Below are 13,130 nucleotides of genomic sequence, written 5' to 3' on the forward strand. Positions count from 1 at the left end.
TATAGGGTTTTTGTTCGAGAACCGGCATGGATAGCTGTTTCATGTGAAGAAAGCTAGAGGCTATCGACAATGTATTTTTGCATTGTTGGGTAGCGGTTTATTCCTGGGATGTTTACAAAGAATGCATAAAATGTACTAATTTCCCTACACTCACTTGGCATTAGGTTTCTACTAATAGAAAATGAGGATGGACTGCCGTGTGATCTGATAATGCTTCTTGACCTACATCGTGGGCGGACGCCGTCCGGGGAAAAGGAAACACTACATCACAGGTAGGGTCGGGTTCATTCCTAGAGCATGATACACACACCTCATCTGAGATAGCGATTTCAAAGCACGAAAACGCGATGATGAAAGAAACAATACGCAAACTCATGGTCGCAATTGCCGAACCGAAAACTGACAAAAATGCACGCGCTGCTACGCCCACCACCGACAACGCAATCACCCCGTCGCAGCCGCAACCCGTAGGCGCTGGTGACGACAGCGGCAAGAGCGCACCCAAGTAACGCGCGGTCGCCCACGACCAGCCAGCTTCAAAGGCAGGGTTAGAAGGCATTAAGAGCACGCTATCGGCGATTAAGGAAAGCCTTCGCTTTCTTGGCGAAAGCATGGCTCTCGTGCAGTCTACCCTCGCGGCACACGGTAATCGGTTGGGTCAAGTGAAGCAATACCTCGATCACGTCGTCGCTCCTGCCGTTGCCGCGGGTCAGCCGTTGTCGCAACGTACAGCCGTGCCCAGTCCACCACTTCACGCGGCCCTTACGCACCCGCCGGGTGCTCAGGCCGACTCCTACATGCTTCAAGGTGGCCAGGCCAAATGACGGGTTGCGAAGCTGACAATGTAACTACAGGAGCTTCGCCCGCAAGAAAGCCTTCCTGCCACAATACCTCCGTAGCCACGAAGCCAAACCTCACATCATGCTACTACAAGAGACTGTAGTACCAACCGCCACGTTTTCCGGATACCAGTGGCTGCCCGGCCCCTCGGGAGGACGCGGTACCGCCACCCTGGTCACTAACAAGATTACCTGCACAGCGCCCAGTCTCAGTGTGCCCGAAATTGAACATGTTATGGTCGAAATTCTCCCTGGCAACACATCACAACAAAGCGTGTACATCCTCAATGTATACAGTAGTCCCAGCCATCATAGACAAAGATTCGCACGTTTGTTCGAGAAAGCCGTCTGTCTCACGGGGCCTAACCCGCTAGTGATTGCGGGTGATTTTAACGACGCGCATAGCGCCTGGGGGCTACGTGTACGACACACCCAAAGGTAACGAGCTTGGAAAAATGCGAATGACATGGGCCCTATTCTCATGACGGACAAGGCCTTTCCCACTTTCACCGGTACGTCCACGCAAAGAGACACTACGCCGGATCTCTGCTTCGTCAAAAATTATCGCCCTCGCCCGTTGGTCCAACCTCGCGGTAGATCTCGGTAGCGACCGCTTCATATTGGCCGTACACCTCCCCACAGTCATCATCATCATCATCATCATCATCATCATAATCATCAGCCTGACTACATCCACTGCAGGACAAAGGCCTCTCCCATGTCCCGCCAGTTAACCCGGTCCTGTGCTTGCTGCTGCCAATTTATACCCGCAAACTTCTTAATCTCATCTGCCCACCTAATCTTCTGTCTCCCCCTAACCCGCTTCCCTTCTCTGGGAATCCAGTCAGTTACCCTTAATGACCAGCGGTTATCCTGTCTACGCGCTACATGCCCTGCCCATGTCCATTTCTTCTTGATTTCAGCTATGATATCCTTAACCCCCGTTTGTTCCCTAATCCACTCTGCTCTCTTCTTGTCTCTTAAGGTTACACCTACCATTTTTCTTTCCATTGCTCGCTGCGTCGTCCTCAATTTAAGCCGAACCCTCTTTGTAAGTCTCCAGGTTTCTGCTCCGTAGCTAAGTACCGGCAAGACACAGCTGTTATATACCTTCCTCTTGAGGGATAGTGGCAATCTACCTCTCATAATTTGAGAGTGCTTGCCGAATGTGCTCCACCCCATTCTTATTCTTCTAGTTACTTCAATCTCGTGGTTCGGCTCTGCGGTTATTACCTGCCCTAAGTAGACATAATCTTTTACAACTTCAAGTGCACTATTACCTATCTCGAAGCGCTGCTCCTTGCCGAGGTTGTTGTACATTACTTTCGTTTTCTGCAGATTAATTTGAAGACCCACCTTTCTGCTCTCCTTGTCTAACTCCGTAATCATGAGTTGCAATTCGTCCCCTGAGTTACTCAGCAATGCAATGTCATCGGCGAAGCGCAGGTTACTAAGGTATTCTCCATTGACTCTTATCCCTAACTGTTCCCATTCTAGGCTTCTGAAAACCTCCTGTAAGCACGCGGTAAATAGCATTGGGGAAATTGTGTCCCCCTGCCTTACACCCTTCTTGATTGGTATTCTGTTGTTTCTTTATGAAGCACTATGGTAGCAGTTGATCCCCTGTAGATTTCTTCCAGAATGTTTATATATACTTCATCTACGCCCTGATTCCGCAGTGTTTGCATGACGGCTGATATTTCTACTGAATCAAACGCCTTCTCGTAATCTATGAAGGCTATGTATAGTGGTTGGTTATACTCTGAGGATTTCTCTATTACCTGATTGATAGTATGAATGTGGTCAATTGTTGAGTAGCCTGTTCGAAATCCTGCTTGTTCCTTTGGTTGATTGAATTCTAATGTTTTCTTTACTCTGTTAGCAATTACCTTTGCAAATAGCTTGTATACTACAGAGAGCAAGCTGATCGGCCTGTAATTCTTCAAGTCCTTGTCATCTCCTTTCTTATGTATTAAGATGATGTTAGCGTTCTTCCAAGACTCTGGTACTCTTCCTGACAGGAGACACCTCGTAAACAGGGTGGCTAGTTTTTCTAACACAATCTGTCTTCCATCTTTCAGCAGATCTGATGTTACCTGATCCTCACCAGCAGCTTTGCCTCTTTGCATGCTCTCCAAAGCTTTTCTGACTTCTTCTATCATTACTGGTGGGGTGTAATCTGGGTTACTGCTAGTTCTTATAGTATAAAGGTCGTGGTTGTCTCGGCTACTGTACAGATCTCTGTAAAACTCCTCCGCTATTTTAACTATCCTATCCATATTGGTAGTTATTTTGCCATCTTTGTCCCTTAGTGCATACATCCGACTTTTGGCTATCCCAAGTTTCCTCTTCAATGCTTTGAAACTTCCTCCGTTTTTCAGAGCGTGTTCAATTCTCTCCATGCTATACCTTCTTACAACGCATACCTTACGTCTATTAATCACAGTCAACAGGAGACCAAGTCGTACACGTGGGTTGACTGGGACCTCATTCGTATAAGACCCGCGCAGAACGACCTCCTCCCGATACCCCACCGAGCCTCAAGACGTGGACGGCCCAGCGCAAAGCTGAAGTCAACAAGGCAACCAAAACTATCGGTACGGACCTTCCAACCGAAAAGATGGACAGTCGTCTCGACCACCTACTCGAGGCCAAACAGTCTCTATTGGCCCGGTGGAAGGGCCAGCGCCTTAATCGGAGGTTACGCAAACGCATATCTCAACTGAACAAGACCATGACGGATCACTGCCGCATCTTTTCAAAACAGTAGTGGGAGGAAGTTTGTAACTTGATTGATGGTCGGGTTCGTAATGGTAAAACGTAGAACTTACCAAAACACCTCCTCAATGAAACCAACACCCGCACGAATCAGCGTCATTCGATCGTGAAGATACTTTATCAAGATAAACAGACAGTATCACCGGAAGATGTTGTCAAGAACCTCGTGGAGAAATATCTCCCGCTTCCCACGGGCCCTGTGACCCCTCACCCCGATTACTCTGGCAGCGAAAACACCAATTTAGACGCCGACTTTTCTATTGAAGATGTGGGCCGAGCTCTCCATGAGCTCAATGGCCGCTCAGCCCTTGGCCCTGACTGCATCACCAACAAGCTTCTACGCAACCTGGACTATCCCTCAGTCACTTACCTCACCGACACTATAATGAAATATGGAAAAAGGGTGAGATACCCGATGCCTGGAAACTAGCTCACACGGTTCTCATACCAAAACCGAGAAAGGCTCCGAGCCTGGAACACCTACGCCCCTTAGCCCTCACGTCGTGCGTGGGCAAGGTGGCTGAGTACGTCGTCCTCAACAGGGTTGGTCGATACATGGAAGATAACGACTGCCTCCCACACCACATGATTGGCTTCCGACCAGGGTTATCCACTCAAGACACCATGCTACTCCTAAAGCATCAAATTATAGATGGCGGAAACACTCGGGACACTCGTGCAATATTCGGTCTAGATTTAGAAAAGGCATCCGATACCATAACGCACTCGTCAATCTTGAAAGCGATCACAGCCCTCGGCCTAGGTCATCGATTTTACTGCTTTATCTGCTCTTTTCTCACTCGACGCAAAGCCTTCCTCCGCGTGGGAGACCTAGTCTCGGAAGAAGTGGAGCTCGGACAGCGGGGCACTCCTCAGGGATCCGTCCTCTCGCCCACGCTCTTCAACCTTGTGATGATCGGGCTGTCCGAAAAACTTTCGAAAATCGACGGGCTAAACCACCCTATCTCTGCGGACAATGTAACCATATGGTGCTCCACGGGGTTGCATGGCTTCATTGAGTCCGCCCTGCAAGAGGCCATCGACACCGCTGAGTCCTACCTCTACCACACCAGTCTCAAGTGCTCACCCGCGAAGTCGGAGCTGTTGATATATTTTTCAAACGCCGGGGTGCCAAGCCCAAAGGGTGGATACCTCCGGAGGAACGCAATATGACCCTCCACACAAGAGATGGTCGTACAGTACCCATGGTAGACACCATCAAGGTCCTCGGCATGATCATGCATGTCCCGCGGAACCAACACCCAAACAGTACACAAGCTCAGGACTAAGACTGAGAATGTCATACGACTCGTACGTAGAGTAGCCAACAGGCACCATGGCCTCAATGAAGACAACCTGCTGCGTCTTGTACACGCGTTTGTTTTGTGCCATTTTACCTACGTTGCCGGTGTACACAAATGGTTACGTGCTGAGCGCGATCAACTCAACGTGGTCAAACGAGCCCTTGGCCTCCCTATCACCACTCCAACGCACAAACTCCTCGAGCTTGACGTACATAACACAATAGAAGAGATCGCCGAGGCTCAGGAACGCGTGCAATTGACCCGACTCACCACCACCAAGGCGGGCCGCCATATTCTGCGCGAGCACGTCTTCTTCTCCTTGACGGCCAGGGACACCCCAGAGTTGACTATAATTCTCCGTGAAATCCGTGACCTTATCACGATCGCTCCCATTCCGCGAAATGTACATCTCGAATACAACAGAGGCAGGCGCCTTGCGCGGGCGATCGCCATTCTCAAGCGCATAGACATGGAAGCGGACAACGTCTCGTTCGGGGACGCCGCTGCCTATCACAACAACCGAGCCTTCGCCGCGGTCGTGGTATCACCCACGCAGCAGATTGTTAACTCTGCCATAATCTTCACCCGAAACCCCGAAGTAGCGGACCAAGTAGCTATAGCTATAGCTATGCTCGACAGCAAACGGGAACTCGTCTACAGCGACTCCAGAGCGGCCATAAAAGCCTTCGAACGCGGAGTCATCTCCGACCAGGCGTTACGTATCCTGCGCAGAAGGGACCCGAGGTGCCCTGAAGCTCCACACTGTCATCTGGTTCCCCGCCCATCTCGGCTAGGTGCCGGGTGCCCTATTCAACCTCAACGAGATCGCCCATGATGTAGCACGCGCACTTACCGACCGCACCGCCACAGGGCAACCCCATCTTGCTGAGTTAGAGACAAATGGGGTTGCACCCATTACGTACAATGACATAACAAAGCACTTTTACCTTGAACGCCGCATTTTTCCACCCCCACATCCGAAACTTAACAGACCGCAGGCATTAACCCTACGCCTATTACAGACACACACGTACCCAAACCTTGTCACGCTTCACGTTACCCTGTGACACATGCCCATCATGTGAACACATGGCGACACTCGCACACATGCTTTGGGAGTGTAGAAAACTCCTCCCGACTCTACCTCAAACAAGTGGGAGAGGTCCCTCAGGACACTTCTCACCGACCAGCAATGTGCCGTCCTGCAGGGCCACGAAGTGGCCGCCAGCTACTCCCTGTCGAGTCCTACGTGGGAGACGTCCTCTACGCGCTAAGCGCTTCCTGCAAGACTGAAATAAAGTTTTTTTCATTACATTCCATTACATCGTCTACGGTGGGCTAGAATGGCTGGTTTTCATTGAGACCCCAAAAGGTGATCAGCACTTTATTGCGAGAGTATGGTTCCGTACACTGATGTACTTAACCAACAAGACTTTGGGCTTGACTGGCTTTCCAGGGTTGAGCCCATGGCTTAATATAATTACTCATATGTTGACTGGCTGTATTAACAGTGTTGCAGTTGCGTTCACAATCAATGCATGTGGCGCGTGTTCAGAAAGTGATAATAATAATAATAGTAATATTAATAATAATAATAATAATAATAATAATAATAATAATAATAATAATAATAATAATAATAATAATAATAATAATAATAATAATAATAATAATAATAATAATAATAATAATAATAATAATAATAATAATAATAATAATAATAATAATAATGAAAAACCAACCGGCGTAACTAAGTGGTAGAATGCTAGGCTGGCAGAGATAAGATTCAGGTTCGAACACCGCTCCAGACTTGATATTTTCATTTTGTTTTTTTTTTTCTTATTTCGTGCTGTAGCGGTTACGGACACCGGCGGGAGCAGCGGCGGACAACTACGGCACCCTTGTTGTGTTCTTATAACAGCTTTCGCTGTAAATGTGATTGACACATTTTTGCTGCTTTGTTGCAACGCTTCACTGACGACATTCACTTAGTACCTAAAGAGGCGACCACGCGAAATTTAGTTGTGTTCGCTTTCCACAACAGCTGGAGTGTTACTGACACTCAAATAAGCTTGAAAAATTGACCAAGAGTTGATGATATGACTTTGTTAATCTTTTCGGTGGGTGGATTTTGATAACCAATAGAGCAACGTGCATAAAGCAAAACAAGTGTAATATATGTTTTTCACCCAATTCATATCAGACGTATAATTTCTCGTGATTATGTGGCGACCACTGCACACAAACCTGCGGAGCCTCTGTCTCGTCACTGGATATAGGCCGGCGTGGCACGGTCACTTGCTGCAACACGCTTCCCATAATGGACGGCGCCACCGCAGTGTCACCGGAGGCTTCCGTCACCAATTTTGGCTATAAAACCCAAGATGCCAAGCTCGATTTTGTGATTGTTTCTGTAAGCTTTCGAGCGCAGCGTCGGCATGCTCGCCCCGCTACCACGTTAATGAACAGTCGTTATGTTTTATGTTGGCATTCGTGCTTTTATTGACACGGCATCCCACAAATATAAAATAAAAAGAAAAAGTAAAATAACACAAAAATTTTCAAAAATGATTTGTTACTGTTTTGAAAATGTTTATTTACACTATATACAAAACGCAAAAATTTCATGACATTCTAATAATTAGGGGTGCATAGACATCAGTACATCTACGTGCCACGACGAACATGACAACGTTGTAGTGAACAAATCATTACTTCAAGTTACATGGCAGACGTGGAATGCATGTACAAAAAAACACAATTAGATGTCTTTACACAATGAACGCAATGGTACAACGATACAATATATGCAATTAAAGACAATTTGTTACAAACGAAGCAAGTAAAAATACTCGATGGGCGCTGTATAGCAACGCGTCGGTCGAGAAATGAGTTTTGCCTTCTCGTGTTCAACATTGACGAAAGGGCACGACCAATGCCGCAGAAACTCGTGCTCCCCTAAGAAGAAAAGCTCCTCAGATAGGAACGTTAGGATCTCTCGTCTCATTCGCCCCAGTATCGGCCGCAAGGCACGCCGGCGGCAATTCTCAGCCCCGGTGCCTGTAATCGGTTTCGCCAAAGGCTGAACAGCCCCGCAACTATTAAATGAGACGAGAAGTGCCCACGTGGAAGTCGGCCGTCGGACACGAATTTTCGCGCTCTCTGTCCACGAGAACCAGCATGGACCGCACGCCAAAAAAAAAAAAAAAGCGAGAGACCACACATTAAATCGTCGCATGCCGATTGGTCTCAACCATATGACGCAGTTGGGGCAAGTGGAGGTGCGTACCACCTGTCATTGTTGGAAACGATCTCGAGTGGGGAGCAAGCCCTAGACCAACCGGCACACAAAGTCATGGAGGTGGCCTGGCAACATAGCTGCAGCTATTCGTCTCGTTACTTCAATAGTAGTGAATACATAAATAAGAATTTGAAATCGCTCTTGTTTCGTTTCCTGAAGATAACTACAAACGGCGTCAAAGGTGTTCACGGAGATTTTTCCTTCGTCATTGAGGAATTCATCAGTCAGTCTAAAAAAATATCTGGCAAAATTTTCCATTTTGTGAATACTTCATTATTAATAATCCTTACTTAAATTCGTTATACTAGTTAATTTCAGCTTATACCAGTAATAACTCTAGAGAAAATACTGAAAACGTTCAGCTACTAGTCGGCCAATTCCCTGCGTTGGGCATGAGCCATGAAATGACGAGAAAAAGAGGAAGAAGCCGAGGGGCGTTAGCTGAGACGGCTAATGGCCGATTCATGGCATATCCTTCGAAGTAGGTTGCGCCAAAATGTCGAGGAACAAGTCAAACAACCTTTTTCGAGACGACATTACGAAACTGCTTTAATAATTCTGTCTTTAGTCTCTTCAACCTAGGCAATCATTGTTTTTGTCTGAATAAACAGTGAATGAATGCATGAGCATCAGAATAACAAATAGGACGTTGGTTGACACTTCGAGTATTCTAGAGAGTAGCAGGAATAAAGAAGTCATTCTTCTCCTTTCACAACCACCGATTCTTGGTGACCTAATTTGACGTAATGTTTATTATTCCATAAATAGTGTCCCATATACCCGAAGTCCAAGGCTATTGGTTGATATCAGCATCGTGAACACCATACTAACCCTGGCTGCCGCGAGATGCCGCTACGTCCCCGCGCTCGTGATCACATGGATAGTAAGCCGGGCGCTTAAAGATATCATGGAAATACTGTTTAAAATTTAAGATCTGATCCGTTTTTCTTACACATAAAAAAGTCAAGCAAAAGACACACACACACACACACACACACACACACACACACACACACACACACACACACACACACACACACACACACACACACACACACACACACGCACGCACGCACGCACAGAGTGAGAGAGAGAGAGATACAGAGAGACAGACACACGCACAATGTTGTCAATAATTGTTGGAAGCCAGTTGGGAGAGTCGGGGCAATCCATAACATTGATTTGTAAAAACTCTGCGTATCTATACGGCCTGTAATTAGGGACGAATGATGGAAACGTGCAAATGAAAGTATTCAGCGAATTTCATTGTTACCTATTGACCTCTTGAAATCGCCGGAGTTCGCGTTTAAGAACGCATATGCAGAGATATACATTCCCAAGCAGCTTGCACAAACAGACAAAAGCAAAACAAATAGGCAATGAATGAAACTGTACTCTAAACAATTGGGATGCAAAGTAATAATAACTAATAAAGATATCTGCATTGAACGTTGTGCTCAAGGTCATTATGCTCGCTGATGAAGGGACGCAGCTCTTTTCCCATCTTTCCATGTTCCTGCCTGCGTAGCTTTCTGTGCACTCGCTGGCACGAAAAAACAAGGAAAGCGTTTAACGCGTGTGGCATCGCCCTTAGCTCCGCTTCCTTGACGCATTCATAAAATAAAATCGTACGAGTTGATTAGTGGGGCGATTAAATCTTTTAATAAAACCTTTCGAGGATTATTAAAAAAAACGTCGCACTTTAACCGAAAGGGTGAAGCTACGAATGCGATAGCAACAATATTTAAATTTATACGAAGGGGGTTCAGCAGCTAACTTTTGGACGTGATCTCACGCAGCTCTACGAGACCCTGGTGTAGGACAATACGGCCACTCCATGAATTCTTTTCGCACAGTCTCATCGCGTTGAGAGCGCAGCACGTATCCCGCTGCAGCTTCCGATACAGTGAGATAACGCGCGTTCCAGCGACGACCACGCTCGTAGAAACAAAGGTCTCAGTTGCTTCTCAAAGGAACCCCCCCCCCCCCCCCCCTCACATATTCAACGCTCGTTAAAGACGGGTGGGATATTCTTTCTCAGCTTGAGCATTCGACTATTGGTTTAACAGTAGAGGGTAGGAGGAAGGAAGAAAGTTTAAGCGGAAAGACAGGGAGGTTAGCCAGTTCTTAGACCGGCTGGCTACCCTGTGCTGGGGAAAGGGGTGAGGGGAATGAAAGATGTTAAAAGATGCCGGTTTGTTCTCCCGGTTCAACCCGGTTTGTTCTCAGTCTTGTCCCCCTTCCCCTCTCCCATTACTCGCGGGTAAAACGTCCGAGGCGCTGGGGGATCTTATTGTGAACTTTATACGCGAGCTGACACTGACGACGACATCCCTTATGATTGCTATGATTGCTTATGACGACGACATCCCTTATGACGACGACCATCCGTATGATTGCTATTGCAATAGAATTGTTGCACGGCCCCTTTAATAATGGAGCCCGTGCGTGCAAAATTCGCTTCTGCATTCGCCGTTAAGATGTACCCCCCCCCCCCCCCCCCCCGAGTCTCGTGGGTCAAGTGGCTAGCGAAAAAGGTTAGGGAAGAGACAAAACAACGCATGCGTGTGTTCAATAAAAACTACTGATTATTGAGCATACTTACATTTCCCTTCGATTTTTGTATGAAATAGTACCGAAAATAACTATAGTACGAAGTGTTGACGAAAGTAGGCTTCTCCTCGCAAAGGTTACTATGAAGGGGAAGCGACATGTAAAGGCACGTGTTTCTGCGCTTTTTTTGTGTGGCAGAGATGGGGAAAAGAGGGTTCGGGCAGTGATGAAAAGGCGCATGCGAGTATTCAAACAAGGAGACTCGCATTGTAGTCGCAGCTATATTAACATTGCAATGCAATTTCGATACGAAAGAGCGTTGGTACACGTAGATGGCAGAAATTTCCTGAATACAAAGCATAATACAAAAACACAACAAGTTGGCCTCTTCGCATAAAGAGTAAACTTAAGGAAGCCAGATGTAAAGGCAGCCGATGTATTCGTGTGCCCTGTGGTGCAGCAGTGATGGCACGTGTTGCTAGAGCGCACATGGGGTAAGCTCACCTGCACTAAATGTGCTGTTTGAGTGGCTAGATGCACAACCAAACGCTTAGTTCGTGGTAATAAGATAAGTCCAATCTGTGTTGCAGCCTGAACGGCTTGGGCGAAGCAAGAAGGGGTGAAGCAATGAATGCATAGAGAAAGAAATTGGAATGTCACGCAAAGAACGACAAGCAGCTCCAAACCTGCAGCGCATCGCCCAGGCACGAAAACGCACGAAAAGACCACACTCAAGACCAGCGCAAACTGTCAACTGTCGCAGCTATTAACTGTTTGTGTCTGACTTGTGCGCTGCAATCGTCGACGACGCACAACCAACTACACCCTGCTTTGGTTGTTCTGTTTAACAGCTCACTCCTTTCAAAAGCGTGGCCGCTGCACCAAAACCAACTGGCCCTCATGTGGACGAAAGCATCAACGCAAACTTTACGATGAAAGCACAAGACGTAAAATCCTCCCCCATCACGAGATAAGCGCGGGAAAACAAGTGACCACGCCCTGCAGGTCGAAATACAAGTAGAAGGCGGGCGTGCATCCAACCTCGGACGAAACGCGAGTGGGGCGACGACCTCTAAAGCGTGCCTTTCGTGCCATGTTCTGGGTGATAGTAGCGATATTATGAAGCATCTCCAAGCTCTGCGTACCACCAGCGTTGAACGGTGTATAAATAGCTCGGTTAATATGCTAGATGACGTACTCTGCGTGGTAGACTAACGTGGTGCGCTGCAGAGCGAGGGGTGTCGGGTTAGAATCCCTGGTTGTGCGCTTCGGAAAATGTTTTCTTCTGAAATTTACTTTCATGCTTTAATATATTAACACAAGTATACGCAACATAACAGCGATGGCGAAAACCCGCTATCGCAACAAAAGGTTCAGATAGCAGCGTGTTGCAATGCGCGTTACAATGTTTTCTTGCACTGATCGATAGTTTCATGGGATGGACAGTATTTGTGAAATGGAACTATCCTTCCAAGAGTAATACCACCAGTCACTTCTTGGCTCAGAAGTCTGCAATAAAATTCTCCTCCCTTAATATTAGCACTGTGTGATGAATTTTAATTGATGGAGGCAGAGGCGTATACATGCGTTTATTTCGCTGTTACGAGAACAAGTAACATCGGTCGACATTGCTGAATGGTAGCCAATGGTTAGTTTGGCCACCACTGACCCGCGTAAGCTCGATACGTTAACTCTATAGTCAAAGCTGGTTTTACCGGTACTAGTGTAGCGCGTTTAGAAAAAGTCGTTAACAATTTAGAGTACTTGGTGCTCTACTGTTGAAAAGCAAAAAGCCGTCTCGTGGCCTCACATTTCATAAGGCGATGTGGACAAAAAAATTGCCCGCAGCTTCCCTCGGGGGAACACTGAGGAGGATGCGGAGCATATAATTGGTTAACGGGGTGTTAAAGTGCGACTTACTTGGGTCGATGGCTAAATTGGTTAACGTGGTTGTGAAATGGGGTGTTAAATTGCGACTTACTTGGGTCGATGGCTAAATTGGCTAACGTGGTTGTAGGAGGGGGTGTTAAATGAGTGAACACGTACACACGTATGCGAAAGGGCGGCGCTGGTCGAAGGGACGTCGATCATTGTGTTTGTGGATTCGTTGGAATTCATTTCACTGCGACCTTGGACGTCGACGCGCCGTACAAACCAACCGACGAGCGGCAACTGAGCGAGCGAGCGCCGACCTTGAGTATATATACAGCGCGACGGCGCATGCACTGTCAGCTGTCGAATGTTCGAGAAGGGGGAGAAGCGCAACGGCGCATGCGCGCGCGTCAGCTGCCGATGTTCTCGAAGCGCGACGGCGCATGCGCGCGCGTCAGCTGCCGATGTTCTCGAAGCGTGACG

The sequence above is a fragment of the Rhipicephalus microplus genome, chromosome 9, assembly GCF_043290135.1.
Source record: "Rhipicephalus microplus isolate Deutch F79 chromosome 9, USDA_Rmic, whole genome shotgun sequence".
In the NCBI taxonomy this organism is placed as follows: Eukaryota; Metazoa; Arthropoda; class Arachnida; order Ixodida; family Ixodidae; genus Rhipicephalus; species Rhipicephalus microplus.